The 17,225-nt window shown below is 31.1% G+C and overlaps 1 long non-coding RNA gene across 1 annotated transcript in view; it reads left to right on the top strand.

Annotated features, from left to right (window-relative positions):
- The window catches only part of LOC118193871 (uncharacterized), a 160,927-nt gene extending 143,984 nt beyond the window's left edge, over nt 1–16,943 (top strand). Inside the window, exon 2 of the long non-coding RNA XR_004759007.2 lies at nt 16,105–16,943. This is a non-coding gene — a long non-coding RNA (uncharacterized LOC118193871). The remainder of the gene's footprint in view (nt 1–16,104) is intronic.
- The last annotated feature ends 282 nt before the right edge of the window (nt 16,944–17,225 follow it).

Raw genomic sequence — 17,225 nt, 5'->3', positions numbered from 1 at the left:
AAACATTTTTACCCCTTAATAACAGCCGATTTTAGGCCAACTGTTTACGAGTAACGCTGTCTGTTAGTTAAGGAGGTTGTATGAACGACGAGCAGTTTCTAGGTATAAATACGTACAGTACTGTTTATTGGTTTCATACTATATATGTAGTTTTTACCGAAGTCTTACAACTCCAAATTCTGGTCCCATAATAGAACTTAGACGAATTATTGTCCCGGCTTAGTCAAAATAACAGTAACTCAATAGAATGTTTAAACAAACCTTTTTATTAAAACTTTAACTTAAAACTTGCATAGCCCATACTTTACAAAATCAGTTTCTTCTGCTTTAAAGATTTAAGGCAACATAAAAACATTAATATAAAATTTAATGTAAGCAAGGGTAGAATTTCATAAAACTAAATCCTAATTTAAGCTTTGGCTCAGATTACCATTAAGGCGAGAAACACGCGTAATAAAAGATGATTTGGATGTTTCTACAAACTGAATGCAGAACGAGCTGTATCATATACCTTTCCATCTCCTTCCTTTCACACAATTCTCGAAGTGAACTAATAGGGAGAATGTACCTGGAGTCATCAAATATGAAATAAATGAGTATACCACAGTTTTTTACTCTTTAAAAAGTGTCTATTGACAACAAATGTCACCAGTGAAAAATCTATCATAAGACAATACTTAGCAGCCATCCATTGGCTTGCTAGCCTAAGAGGAAGAGCATGCCATTTAGCTGAACGACAGATTGGTGACTGAATTTTTTACCTGTTGAAATTTCGATTTAAAATCCAACTCTTGAATCCAAATTAAAAAGATAACATTTGGATTAAGCGCTACATCAAATTAAATAATTCAGTTATTAAACCCCTAAAGCAGGGATGGCCGTTGTTTGTTAATTTAATTTGTAAATTACAAGTAGGAGGTAATTAATCGCTTGGTTAAGTTTTAACTCTTGTCCATGTTATTGAAGTTTAGTTAGCAATTTGGTTTAGGAATGAACACGATAACGAAGAAAGTCAGACAGGTGGAACTATGTACAAATTTAGGTTTAACATTTTATATATTTTAAAAGATAAGTATTATCTTTGATTAATCAAACTCTTTCGTATGCTAATACTTCTACGAATTATGTTTGATAATCCTCATGGATCTTTTCGTAACGTTATAAGCGCAAATTTAAAACACTCTCTTCCTCAATGTTTGGAGGATAATTAGTTACAAGATCACATGAAATGTAAGCGATATAATAAAAACAATATCGTTTTCAATTTAAATTCTGTAATTTCAATTACTAGGTCAAAATGCCCGCTTTTCTTTGTTGTCAAAGGCACTGAATAAAATCATAATTTCTTCTTTAAGATGATTGCATTAGGAAACACCTTTGAAGCAGGGCATAGTAACAAATTTCTAACTCAATGAATGTTAAACTGATTTCGAATTTATTTACTGGATTATCTTTCGAAACTATTTGTCGGCTGTTACTACTAAAAGGCAATCAATGAATAATTTATGAAATGAAAATTGTTTCTAAATTACAAAATAGATAACAAAGAGCTTATTATTGCTAAATGTCGTTTGTTTCTCATGTTTTTATGCCAGAATTAAATTTAATATCCCCAAATGTAGTTTAGTTTAATATTAAAACAATTCTAATTTTATTTAAGAATAATGTGTGTAAGAACAGTTTCCTTAGGAAGAAAGTAAAAGTCATTTTACTTTTAAAGCAATCAAACCCAACGCAATAATGCTAAAAATATTTCATTTCAGACAATTTTGTTTAAGCATTCGAAATTGAAAATACTAATTCTAATTGAAATAAATCTAGCATGTCATTCTTCATTAACATTATCAACCCATTTATTTTTCAACAAAGAACATTAACCTGCGCTGAAAGAGACAATTTCTTAGAGAAGTTTGCAATTAATACTTCTCAATTTAGGCTTTTCTCCACCAGCTACAACTGTCAGTTTAGTGTTCGCTTTTGCTTTGGGATTTCGTCGTATCAACAGCATAAGACGTGGTTTCATTAAGCATTTACATTTAGGGATTTATAAATAAAAAATATCTTCTAAGTTGAATGTTTAAAGAGAATTTAAATCACAAGTTAACCTCCAAAAGTGATATCATTCCCAATGTTTGTCAAATGTAAGTGAGGTAAACTTACATTTAGTTACACAAGTTGTCAATTTAAGTAAATGTTTATTTTAAGTTAATGAAAAAGATTTAAAAACGTCTGTTGGAAACATGTGAGCAGCAATTAAAATAAGTCTCGAAATAAACATTAAGTACTTAGTGAAGCTAAGGAAAAGTTTTCGTGCGACATGCACTTTTCTGTCAATGGTTTACAGGCGCACTGTCTGGAGCAATTTCATTAAATTCTGTTTAATCGCTTTTAAAATTCATGTAGTATTTTGATCGAATTGTAGTGGCTTAGAAAGACTTATTTCAATAAGGGAAATACAAACCTTCTCTTCTATAATTTTATCACAATCTTGTGCATAAATTTAGAGGATGTACATCTGATTGCATTTTGATATGAATGCCTCAGGTTCGTAAACAAAGTTTAATAATAAATCTCTCAAGTACGTTATAGAAGACCGAAACATTCTTACAATCTAGATGCAGGTTTGCTATGGTATCTGGATACCAAGTCCTGCGGACCTTACTACACAAGATACGGAGTTTTCACTACGTCTTTAACAACTCGCGAATGACAAGAAAATATTTTAAATAAAGGTTTTGTTTAATCTGAACTGAACATAAAGCCACGTTTTGTGCAACAGAGGAAACCACTATTTGTGGCTCTTAAAATTATCAATAACAGGCAATTAAATGTAAACGTTGATAACACAGTCTACATATTTTATAAAACAAATTATAAGCTGTTTCAAGATAGTTTACCTCCTTGAGGAATGCAAAAGGAAGAATTTATAGTAAAGATCAAAATAATAACTGGTTAATCAACATAAGAATATTATATAGCGTATTTTCTAATATATGCAATAAAATTGCTTACTGTATGAGTAAAAAGGATCTTCTCGAGCTCTCGCATTTTACATCATTTTAAAAATTTAAATTGTATATCTACGAAAACTAACAGTTTTATGGCGAAGCGTTAAAATTCAGATAATTCAAATTTAAATAAAATTGCCATTTATTGATTTACGTTACTGACAATGATTACTACCGGTGATCTCAGAATCAAAAATCAGAAAATTTCAGGTCTGGAGATTTTATGAGCATTCATTGTAGCACATTGTTACAGGAACATTGCTTTCACCAGTTTGATTATATCAGGGAAGGCTAAGTTTCAACCCCCTTGCTCGTGGCTTATTTACGTTCGAGTCCAATAAAACCATCGCTGTTGTATCACTGTATCAATCATTATAAAAGCATCACTGTAGAGAAATTAATGCTCGAAAAAGAAATCGTCTTAACATTGTGGCAGAAAAAGAATCTCGTAACATACAGCGATATATTGTTTCTTTTCTACCACGATGTTCTCCTTGCTCCTTTTTATCCACGATATTTCTGCTCGGAGTCACACTGCAGATCTTAGCTGCCAGTTCACTAAAATTTGGGAGTCACAAGGCTAGATTTTAAAGCTTCCAGCCAGTTTTCATCTTTCCTAACTTCCATTTTTCTGTTAAAGATAAGTAAAAAATAAATATTTAATGATAAAAAAGGAAATATATTCAACGTTTTTATCATGTAAGATGCAAACGAAAAATTCCCAAAATACCTTATACTCAGATTTGTCTCTCTTGGGTAAGCTGAAGAAATGATGTAGACCGCTATGTGTAGGAAAATTTCTGAAATGGAGTATTTGCAAATTTGTAATCCAAAAGTCTTCTCTACTGTTTGCCTTTGTAGCAGTATAATAATAACAGAATTAAAGGTTTTTTAATATTCGAAATCCTCAGATATGAGAAGGGCTTTATAGCCCTTCTCATATATTCTCATAGCATTAGGAATGCTAATGATGATAAAGATATTATGAAAAAGTGTAAATGAAATTAAACACCTTCATCTGTTTTATCTTAAGATATATGCAGGATTTCGTAAGAGAAATTTTAGATGATTACTGATATGCCAGTAAACCTTTATTAAAATTCGCATTCTTCTTATATAAATTAATAATATCTTCGTCTTTTTTATATTTATTATCACTAATTTAAAAATAAAGTTAGGAATGACAAATTAAGACACCTGTAAGCTTAGATATGATTCATAAACGTAGAAATCGTCCGAGTTTCGATTTAATTTGTCTACTTAGTGATATCGTAACTGAGAAGATATTCTTTCTTATATTTTAAGTTAAAAGATAGGCCAGAGAGAGCAAATGCACCTGAATTTTCTTGATGATATCATAAGAATACAAATGGGACAATTATTTTGAAAAATTTAAATTATTCTGTTTACTTCGAGAAGATAACAAAAAAACTTTCCATTCAGATTTATCCCCAAATTCCACTTATTTCAGCAGAAATGTCATTGATGGTATGGATCCAAAATTTTATCAAAATTGTTAATTACGTTTTGATTTATACTACATTTTCATTTAAATTGAAAATACGTTCTTGTTTCTTAGGAATTTTTTCGGAAATCAATCCATCAATAAGGCCCTTCGGCGAAAACAAAACATTAAATTCAAAATTACATAACCAAAATACTAAAAACACTTAAAAATTACAGTACTAAAATTAAAGCCTTTACAATATACCAAAAAATTAAGACATAAAAATTTCACGATTAAAATCTTAAAATTTTTCTGTGATGGGTCGTGAAGCAACCGTGTGCTTCACGTCTTAGGATATAAGATGCCTAGCCATCCAATACAGCAGGAGAACATCACCACTATGTTGTAACTTAGAATCGAGGCTCAGAAAGATGAGCAAGTGCTGCTTATTTAAATTAAAAACTAGCTTAAATTAATTTTTTAATTAAAAATATGATTTGAGACTGTTGTTCTTTTCACTTCTTTATACAAAGTGAGGAAAGTTTTATAATCACGAGTAATTTCGATTTTCAGATTTAACATCAATATCCATTTTGACCGCTCCATTTTATTGACGAATTCATTCTAACTTTTCTTTTTTGCGTGACGGACTTACGAACGGACGGAATAAAGAACTGGTTGTTCCGGAACGCGTTGTAAAATGGGTTCAAAATGCATATTTCGTGACGTCTACACATACGTATGTACGTACGTAAGTATCTTGCATAGATCCAAAACGATTCACCATGGAATGTGGAAATTTTGTATATTAAATTGTTATAACATACAGTTGTGTACTTTTTTTTTATTGCGATCGGCAATACGAAAAGCATATTTATATTCATATGCATCTTTCTATCTATCTATATCCATATCAGTCTTTCTCTCTTATATATATATAATGAATAAGAAGAGATTTTGTAGTAGAAAAGTTGTTTGCACAGATACATAAAAAGAATAGAACGTAGAATGTTGAATACATAATAAAAAGAAAGAACTGCAAAAATTTTGATGGCGTAGAATACTGAAATGTTGATTCATAATTAACAGAAACCTGGCAGCCGAGGGAAACTAAATTTTCATTTTTATTTCAGTAAACATATTGCTGCCGGAAACAACTTGGCACTCTACTCGTGCCTATTTCGAAACGTATATATTTTTGATAGCTTCGCAATTAGAAGAGAGCAGCAAGGAACAATCCAGCCAGGCCGAAGCGTAGAAAGCAAATGCATTGTATTCAGTATGAAATGTCCATTCAGGTTGAGTTAGTTTTGGTTCTCAATGCCTTTTGACTAGATAATGAATACTGCTGTAAAATTATTATTGGCTATTTGAGTTTTAGTTTCATTTACTCATCAATGTTACGTAAGAGTCATTTGACATGGATTAGTTTCGAAATGAAGCAGTGCAGGAAGAGACTACTATTTTTAGAATAGAGAGGGGAAATAAATTTAATTTAGCAGTTAAGTGGCTATTGTTAATTTAAATTATAATTTATCTTTTACATATTTTTTATTTTATATATGCCAATCCCCCTTACCTGGCATCTATTTTCGAAATAGTTGGTCGTAGACATATTTCCAGGTGCTGAAGTGTTTTAAATGATGAAAACGTTCATGTTTTTGCAATTTGAAACTTAAAAAAAATTTCGGACCGATAACGTAATCTAACTTTTAATGCGGTCTCCCGTTTCTATATTTATATTTAGAAAATGTTTGTACTCGTTATGAAAAAATAAAATACAAGAAATATCAGTTACGCAAAAGCAAAAATTGAACGAGGCGTTTAATTTCAAAATTTGCAATTTTTCATGTCCTTTTCAACTTGCCTTGAGGAATGAGGAGATAAGTTTAATTAAGTTAATATAATTAGCGGAAATAAGTTTAAGTGCAACAAAAAGTGAATTTTATTTAATACGAATACAGGAAAGTTATGTGTGCCACCATCAGTTTTGTTTTTAAAGCAAAAGTTATGAAAGCTTTCAAATCATCAGTATATGCCCAAAAATTAGTATTCATTTTGTTTAGCTTTCACATAACCAGACTAATACCTCATTCTCCCCAAAATCATAGGGTAAGTTTTATATTTTAAATTTTCTGTGACGAATTTAATGAATGCCTTTTTAAACTGAAAAATTAAACATATTAGTTTAATTTCGTAAAACAGAAATTTTTACTATTATAGTAGAACAATGCGTGTAAAATAAAACATTCTGCCAAAGTTGGAAACTGATTTAACTCTTTCTCGAAGTGAAGAAATTTAAAAGTTAAAATCATATTATTCCTAGTGAACATTCCCTTGAAATTACATGAATTTGAACTCTACATTTTTTAAAATAGCTGAAAGATCAATTTTCGCAGCTTCAATGTAACTGAGCTGCGGATATATAGACTATAATCTTTCCCTTCTTCCAAAATCGAAGCCATCATATTAGAAATATCAACATCTGGGATACGCGGCATGTTTCGAGGAAAAGATTCGAAACGAACAGCAGCGCTTTCTCGTGTTCCGCTTCACAGCCTCCATATACTTTTGCAGGAAAGTAAAATATTTTACCGGATAAGATAAAGTGAAAATGTTTCCTTCCATATACAGGAATCTAGAAGTAAAATTTTAAAAAACCCTTTACTTTCACTATATATATATATATAGAAGGAAAAAATAAATATGCGAAAATTGATAAAATGAAAAAATGTAAATTTTGCGTAAGGCACACTGTGTGTTGCTGTTTGAATTAAAGTTAAGAAATGAAGGTAATGAAATTTATTACATATATTTTTAATAAAGCTTGAAATACAAGAACATTTTATAAAAAATAGTTTAAAAAAGCCAATAAAATGGAAATTGGGTATAAAGAAAAGTATGATAATTCACAATTAAAACAATTATAAAATGTTAGCAACACTCCAAGAAAACAATTACACAAAACAGAACTATGTGGTTACTACATTTCACCAGGGAAGCAAAATTTAGTCAAAAAATTCAAAAGCATAAATTTGACCTGGTTTCAGCTTGGGGGGGGGGTGAATTGATAATGAAAGTCTATCTTGTTCAAAATAATGTGGAAGAAAAAAGAAATAAATTATATTTACAAGATCGGACGATGCACCTTTGTTTGCCATATCAGAGAAATTATAGTAAAATACAAGTATAAACAACGTATAATAAAAATAGTATAAATAGCTACTGTAAAATATAAATTGCAGAAAAATATTTTACAGTAAATAATATCTGAAATAAAAGTATCAAGAAGTCAGGTATAAAATGCGTCTTTCTGATCGGTATTAGTTGCAGTATCATTGGTACCCGGTACAGTGCTGAGTTCCCGATGTTTCCAAATGCAAAATGTCTGTGCGCTATAGGGGAAGCTAAATACGAGTAGTTAACGAATGCCGAAACGATCTCAAGAGACTTGATGGTAAGAAAAGAAGAGTGGAGATCCTCAAATACGTCCCTTCAGGTTTATCTCCAAGAAACTTTCTCGACAGAATTTCTCGTTCTCGCGGGTGTAATATCGGCCAGTTTTATCGTGCATTTTAAGCAGCCTTCAATAACTGATCTGATCGTGAAATTTTGTATACTTATTCCGATATTCTTGATGTTGTATTTGCTATGGGTTTCATTAAAATATTTAACATAAAATAAAATATCCTCTTCGTCAACAGCACAAATCTGTTATATGTATTTCAGCATGGATAAACAAATTACTAATTCTTTATATCATCATCCACCTTCTAGATTAGTTTATGTGGCCAAATAGAATTAGACTCTACAGTTGCGCCTGAACTAAAAAAGGTGGTGGATGATGATTATCCACCACGACTGGGGATGCCCTTTAAAAAGAGGGCAGTTTATAGGGTATTTCTCCCGCCTTCTTAGCATGGCTTCGTGGTGTAATGGCCAGCACACTGGGCGCATATTCTACGGCTCAAATTATGTCTAGCTATTAAATTTTGCAAAATTTGGCGCGAAATTTACGGCTTGGCGCAATTTTTTTTCATCTTGCGCCAAGAAAAATTCACTTGGTGTACTTCTTAATATATGGCAATCTCTTTTCCTTTCTCTTCCATTATGCCGGAGCGAAAAAAAAAGCACTTCGTTCCTACCTGTTTACATTGTGCATGAACGGGAGAAAAGTCACTTCGTTCCTATTTTCAAATAATTTTAACAAAGTGCCTAAATCACATTTGAAGTTTTATCACTTTCAACAAATATGCCAAATTTCAAAACGCGCAAATATATAAATTCACGTATATATTCCGAAATTTTGAATAAAAAGCTGTAATGTTTTGCAGGTATGCTTAGAAATACGTCTACTTTAAGCTGACAGTAAAAATTTTATAGATTATAATTCAAAGCTTTTTTTGAAAAAAATTATAAAAATTATTTAAAAATACAAATTAAAAAATAAATCATAAAAAATTGGTGAATTTTATTTGGAATAAACCTAAATTTCGAAATGTGAAAGGAAAAATCAATAAAGTTTAATAAAAAATGAGATATTAATAAATATATGCCAAACTGAATTAACACTGAGGAGCTAAAGTTTTAGCTACTCATGCGATTTTTACAAAAGTTGGCAGTTTGCCATAATTTGAGTCGTAGAATTGAGATATGCAAAAAAATTGGCATGTTATTTCAGAAAAAGTCCGATTTTAGGTCAAAATACCTATATTAGAACAATGCTATGTATAAATCTAATACATATCCTAAGTCGCGCTTTCGAGACATGAAAAACGCAAATTGAATTTCGTCAATCGGCCCAGTAGAAGGGAAGATACACATACAGATACCAACTGAAAGTGCGGCGCTATTTGTTTTGCGCAGTGTACATTGGTTATACAATTAATCAGAACTTCTTGAAATTCTACTCAGCCAGTTCAAAAAATCATGCTGGCTAGCAAGAAAATCACAATTTTATGAAATTTTAATTAAAAAATTACTCTGTAAACTTATAAACACATTACTTTCATAAAATTAATAAATATGTAGATAAATATGCTAATAAGTTAACTTTTCTGTCCTTTGTAACTATACATTTGTATAAAATGGTATATAGAAACTTAAAAACTTTTAAAACAGCTCAGGGAATCTAATACGAGGAATTTGCTAAAATGCAAACGAAATCAAAACATGTGTTCATTTAAATGACAAAAACTTAAAACTGTTTTTTTTAATAACTTTGGTTCTAAACTGCATTTGTACATAAATTTTGTTTTAAATTGCCTGCAAAAAACTAAGTTTAATATAAAAGCATAAAAGAAGTGTCTTTTTAAAAATTATTCAAAGGTCAAAATCAAAGCCGAAATCGATATCGATCATACTTAAGGCAATGAGAATGAGAGGTAAGAATTTAAGCTATTGACGCCATCTATTGATGAAAAGTTAAAACAAAGAGGCTATGAAATACTTTTCTTGAAAGCTGAGGGTAAAGACTAATTGGGATTGTTAATTAGAACTGAAAGAACATTATGAATGGGAAACTCCATTAGAAAATCTAATTCGTTTACGAAATATGTCTTCTGAATAATTTTTGTTGCAAAAAAATTTAAAATATGATTTTCACGACCAACACTGTTGAGAAATAGAGGATTTCTGCACTTCAGTTTTCCTAACATATATCTCATGTTTTTAACGTTAAATTTTAAAGCTCTCTTAGTTTGACCAATGTAAATTAAACCACATAGGCAAGAAATTCTATACCCCAGGAGTTCGTATCCGAAATAGGGTTATTAAGTATAGAACTACTAATTTTATTGGCAGAATAGAAAACGACCCGAAACTTCTTTAAAATACACACGATTTTATAGCTAATCTTCTCCTAAAATGAGACTGTGCTTTTATACGTGCTGAGATGAGAAATTTGACTGCTTGGTCAATAATGTTACGTGGAAAGAATCTATCCGACTGCTTTTAAGTAATTTAGTTCTTAATTAAGAACAAGTTTGGAGGAACAAACGTAATATATATATATAATATTAGTGCAATTTTGGAAGCATTGAATGTAAAAATACTACGACGTAGATACTTGATGCTTAAAGCGTCCATCCATTTTGATGAAGAAACAGTCGAGCCGGATTAAATTCCTTTTTTATTTCAATTCAGATTTGTGACCACAATCAGTTGGCACTCTACTCGTGCCTATTAAAGAACATTTACAATTTTGATGCTATGGCGATAAAAAAAGCGATATTTCAGCAGCGTCTGAACAGTATGATAGAGTAAGTGAGAAGAAAGAGCGTGTCGCAGCAGTAATGAAAAGGAAAATGGAGGGAGGCAAAAACTTCAGTTTTAAGTTTTGGTTTACAATTTGGTGATTGGTCAAGAGGCATCTGCATTAAGCGTTTGATGCAGTTTAGACGTACAGCGCTATTTTTAGGACAGAGAGATGAATATATATATATATATATATATTTATATATATATATAATGTTATATGATCTTAAATTCACTTATTGCGAAATCGAGTTATTCTACTACTTGCGCAATTGCTGCAAAGTAAGTTAATAATAATTTATTTACTAAATAATATTGATTATATTATCTCGTAAGATTAATTATAGTAGAATTATCTGAAAAGAGTGAATCCATACTTAGTAAGTTCTATTTCGAAAGATGTTATGAAGTAACTTGAATGTAAATTGTTAAAAATGTTTAAAGGGGACTTGAATTAAATCATGAATAACAAAATTTCAATTGCGAAAGGAATAAATTAAAAGCAAGTAATTAAATTAAATGCAAGTAATCATTGCCATTGATCGGAAATTAGTTGACTTTCAAGGGGAACAAACCAACTCCCGTTCAATGAACAATAATTAAGAAATAAATACGAAGGTGTTTCGTCCTTTACTCGAGCAATAAATCGATGCCAAACCGGCATTTCAAGCTAGGCCAAACATTTCCGTGAATAGAAGGGATTAAGAACCAATGCAGAGAACCAAAGAACTCATTCCGATTAAGCAGTTTAGTTAATTTAATTTTATCTTAATCGGAATGAGTTCTTTGGTTCTCTGCATTGGTTCTCTTTATTCTCTGCATTAAGCAGTTTAGCTAATTTAATTTTAGCTTAATCGGAATGAGTTCTTTGGTTCTCTGCATTGGTTCTTTGCATTTTCTGCATTAGTTCTTTGCATTCTCTGCATTAAGCAGTTTACCTTGTAGGGTTTATATTTATTTTAACTAACATTTATTTTAAGTTTAAGCTATCTTTCCTGTCAAGCCTTTACTTTACTCTGGAATTGTCAATGCCAGAGTATGTAAATTTTAGTAGAACGCGCAGAGTATTCAAATTTTTAGCAGAAGTAATTTGAGTTAAATAGAAGGGAAAGAAGATTTGTAGGTGTGCTTCTTGATTCACCAGCGTGAAGGTTGCTAGGTAGAAATTTAAGAACCGCGCGTTTCGGCTTGTGTGCCTACTTCGGCAGTTAATTGAATCTTTCAACTTCTTAATTAGAACGTTTGCTGAATCTCAGCTGTATCTTAGAACGCGGTTAAGATAGTTAAAATCATAGAGCCTCGTAGATAGTGACTTCGTTAGTTATGCATCCTGTCATTAATTTTTAGTTGTACTTTCCTATTTTTGTTTAACCGCCGGGTCGGCGTAGTTTGTGAGCGTCGAGTGAACGCAACTGTGACTTCTAAAGTGAAATAAAAACGGAGTTAAACCCTTCTTAAGAGTCTGTGTAATTCCCAGTTCAATAGCAGTCACTACTACTATTGCTGATAAGTTGGGGCCTCTCAACATCACAAGCTAATTTAATTTTAGCTTAATCGGAATGAGTTCTTTGGTTCTCTGCATTGGTTCGTGATCCCTTCTATTCACAGAAATGTTTGACCTAGCTTGAATTGCCGGTTTGGCATCGCCTTATTGCTCGAGTAAAGGACGAAACACCTTCGTATTTATTTCTTAATTATTGTTCATTGAACGGGAGTTGGTTTGTTCCCCTTGAAAAGTCAACTAATTTCCGATCAATGGCAATGATTACTCGCATTTAATTTAATTACTTGCTTTTAATTTATTCCTTTTGCAATTGAAATTTTGTTATTCATGATTTAATTCAAGTCCCCGTTAAACATTTTTAACATTTTACATTCAAGTTACTTCATAACATCTTTCGAAATAGAACTTACTAAGTATGGATTCACTCTTTTCAGATAATTCTACTATAATTAATCTTAAGAGATAATATAATCAATATTATTTAGTAAATATCTATATCTATCTATATATATATATACAATACAGTTATATATATATATATATATATATATATAGTTATATATATATATATATATATAGTTATATATATATATATATACAATACAGTTATATATATAGTTATATATATATATATATATATATATATATATATATATACAATACAGTTATATATATAGTTATATATATATATAACTTAAAATATACTTAAGTTTTAGTACTGAGAATTAGTTTAACCGCTAAAATCATACATCAAAAATTGTATTATCAAAATAATTGTAAGTTACGTTCTTGCTTGAAGAAAACACTTTATATTTAACTTTTATATTGTTTAGATAAAATTATATTAAAGCACTTAACTTTATGAAATATAGAAGGAACATCTTTACATTACATTGATTAATTTGACGTTTTGGTTATTTGGATTTGCGTGTGTAATTATTTTATAAGGTATTATTTCTCTCCTTCTAGCATGCCTTCATGCACTTGGCGCGTATTCGTGAGGTTCAGGGTTCGAGTCCTGGTGAGGGCATTGTACATGTTTCATGTTTCCGGCTTCAAAATAACCTAATGCCCTACAGCATAATAGAGCAAATTTAATGTCTAACAGCTTGACATGTTTTCTTGAAGGAAAACTGATTAACTTATGCCTCAACTTATATTAAAAATTTTCTGAGCTTCCTATATAAGTTTTAAAAATATTTTCATCATAAATTTGTAACAATCTAAACGGAATTATTAAACAAAGCATAGTTCGGGTATAGGTAAAGATAAATCGACAGAAAACAAATCTAACGTTATAGATTTCACAAAAAAGTAAGTTCTTTGCCCCAAACACTTCAATTCCATCGACCAGTGTTCTAATCGATCTGGCGACAACTGAAAGAAGACTCATTTTCCCTCGTCCCCTTTGTCTAACTTCCTCTCGCCAAGTAAGTATCTTAAAATCGAAGGCAAGAGAACACAGGCAAAACCCCTTGAGAATTTCATCAACAGTGTCATTACGGGAGACATTAGCACTGCCATCTGAAGTGCGGCCCTCAATGAAGTCTTTGGAAGAATCCGTAATGCATTATGTACGTCCTCTTTCTTCTCAGAGGACAAAGTCTAGAACAGCAAATGATTTTTAGAAAATGGTCATTGAGGGAAAAGCGTTAAATGACGCGATTTTTATTACGTGATTTGGTAAATTGTTTCCCCGCGTGGGTTCAGTCGTTTAAATGGGTTTGCTGTACATTAAATCAGTTAAAGGTGTTTGTGTGAAGGAATGTGAACTGAAACAAAAAGTTTAAATATCACGAAAGGTTTTCAAATCATGATTAAAGATAAAGTTTTTCCAGTTCTTATTTAAAATAAGTGGTTCACGTAATGTAAGGAAATATATTTTTGTTCAAAAGCACATGACTTTTGCAAATGTTTATGCTTACGTACATACTTTTCTACTTTATTTAACTACTCTTTACTATTGTTTTATACATGTGCGCATTTATTCAATCAAGAAGATAACATAATAATAGAAGTAAGTATGCATAACGTGCGCTGGGTATTCTCTAGATTTCTTTATCAGGGACATTGGACCTATTAGCAGGATTATCTTTCTTTTGTGAAATATGGAAAGCATTTGCCTTCTTCAAAGTATCACCCATCGAACTTTCGGAATGTTTGCCCAATGACCGAAAATGCTTGAGAAGTCTTTTAAAACAACGGCTGAATGTTCTGCATAGATATATTTCTATTTCGCTGTCAGAAACGTGCTGTAAGATGTAAACAAAAGAAGAGACATTTTTCTTTCATTAATATAATATGCTCAAATTGGATTGAAAATGTTTCTTTTTTTGGACATAGTCTCCACTAAGATCAAAGCAAACACATTAGCACTCTAGTGGTATCTGCATTTTTTTTGAAAATATTTCTTCTAAATCTGTAGTCACTGATATAGAGCCTCTTTTATTGCATTACATGTACTGAACGTTTTACTAACAACAGCAAGCTTTAGCAGTCGCTTATAAAACAGTTGATGTGATATTCAGAAAACTCCAAATATTAGCTCTTCATTATTCAATGAATGGCTGATAATTTTCTAACAAAAGAAAGTGGATACTTATTAGCTTCTGTTATTCACGCATGCTTCCAGCTTTTGCATAATTACATTTGAATTTAATTAGTGTATATCGCAGCGCAACCACTAATCACGAGGAGCGTGCTGTAGTGGTGTGGATGTATCAATATTATCTCTGTATCTGCTCAAGCTCCAGCAATTAGTGGAGTTTCAACTTTGTTCTATGCAACCTGTGCATCGGAAATAAATTCCTATTTTAAATTACAGTCCACTCTGTTTTATAATTCTTATCTAAATCAAACCTCCGTAACAATTAGTTTTCAGATATGAGCTCCTTTTTAGGAAAATCAGAATTTAATTTTGGAAGAAAACCGGAGCTTTTTATTAACGTTTTATTTCTGGGAATTCAAACCTGTCCCCAATATTTCCAGGGGGGAAAAATCTTCAATTTGAATATAATGTGGGAAATAATTCTTGAAAGCAAAAAGTGAATATGTAGACAAAAAATAGTAGAGTGTAGAGTGTCGTAGTGAGAGCAGAGTGTAGAGTAAAAACGTGTTGAGTGTCGCAATGACAAACGCGACACTATAAATATAAGGAGAGCCGAAAGTTCTCTCGTGTGGTTTGTTGGAAGAGGAGAGGGCTGAGAAACCCTCGGACCCGTCCCCCGGGGTGCTGTCCATCGAATGAGGGTGCGGAACTGAGCCAAACCACACTGTCATTATGTCAGACAAGTGAACATAAGGCAACAACAACATATAAAATATAAGAAATATTTATATGCTGAATCAATATATCAATGTAAGCAAAAAAGTCTCTTTTGATTACAGCTATTAGAAAACAACTGTGAAAAAATATAGTTTGTTTAAAGCAAAACTTAAATTTCACATTTTCTTTCGTGGCCAAATTTATTAAGATTAGTCTACAACACACTATTTTTTCTGTTAACTGTTTAAGTACACAGGCATGCATAAACATTTAATTCTATGTAACTATTTCCTACACTGAAACGAATTCCGTACTTTCTCTATTGTTAAATGGTTCATTCTTATGAGTCTTACTGGCTCTTCTTTTCGTTTTCATTACGCCCTCTCGGCCATGCGCTCACTATAAAGATAGAGACGCTCTAGAGACAAACTTCGTTCTGATTTTATGTGTATTTTTCTTTGTATTCTTGTGTCCTTTTATTTTTTGTTTGAATTTTTATATTTACAATCGTTATATTTCGTATTTTTATTTCTTGAATATATAGTGACATTTCTAAGGATATATGTTTTTCCGTGAATGCATTATCGTCAAGTTTCCTCAAATGAATCTTTCTGCATTTTTCCAGGAAAGGGATCTTGGCGAAATTCCAGAACACTTTGTGTAATAAGGTATCAAGAAATTTCGAAACCTAAGGAACTACTTCCAGTATCCCAGGAAATTGACGAAAATCTCGAAAAAGGAAAAGAAGTTCGTAGAGAAACCCCAGTTTGGTATCTTCCTTGTATATACGGAAATGAAAATATGCAGAACAACACTTATCGTAACGCATAAAAATCACGTAAAGTAAGACATTTACTAAACAGCGCAACAATTAAATGAAAATAATGTCAAATATTATCAAAATAAGGATAAGAATTAAATACATCACTGTTTCCTTTTGCAAAAATACATTATAATGATTCTTATGAGTTTTGGATGCCGACTGACGTTGATTATAAATAGAGAACATTTTCATAATGTTGTATCGTTTTACAGTTGAACTTCCCATGGATGCTATCATATATAAGAAACAGTAAACTTAGACTTAGTCAGCTGATCAATGTTAAAAGGATTCTCATTTTGCCCCCTTTCCTCCAAAGGGAAGGCATGGAAGAATTTTTCTGAGGGAAAAATGAGCGTTCGTTGCTTAGTACAGACTGCGTCGCAATTTACTATTACGTTTTATTTCAAGCAAAAGCGAGTTTTCTGCTCCAAAGTTTACATTTAGTTTAAAGTACTATACATATGTATTAGCTGTACATTTATATTGAAAATGTTTCACAACGTTTTTTCAGAAAATTGTATATAATGAAACTTTTGATTAATTCCATGGTCTGATTAATTTTGTTAACTTTGTAAAAGTTGCGTAAATTTGGAATATGTTATAAATTTTAATAATAAAATAATTGATCAATCTTAGTTTAATATTTCTTTCTTTATTTATTTTACAATTTCGTTTAATGTTCTTTTACTCTTATTATGTAGTCTCAAAATGTATATTCGGCAGGTAGCCCTCGCATGCTTTGGCATAATTAAAATAAACTAAACAAGATAAACTAATCATAGTGTATAAAAAATTTTTGAAAGTCGGATTTATTATCTACTTTTTAATGCTTTCATTCACATTCCTATACAATTCATACCGATGCGAGTTTACGCGTTCGCTTAATCGAGACCTTACTAGTTGTTCTACAGCTGAAGTAAATT

Source organism: Stegodyphus dumicola, chromosome 10 (genome assembly GCF_044657685.1).
Source record: "Stegodyphus dumicola isolate Sdum_Otavi_A_Nest chromosome 10, ASM4465768v1".
NCBI classification, from domain to species: domain Eukaryota; kingdom Metazoa; phylum Arthropoda; class Arachnida; order Araneae; family Eresidae; genus Stegodyphus; species Stegodyphus dumicola.
This window is presented reverse-complemented; position numbering and strand designations above follow the sequence as displayed.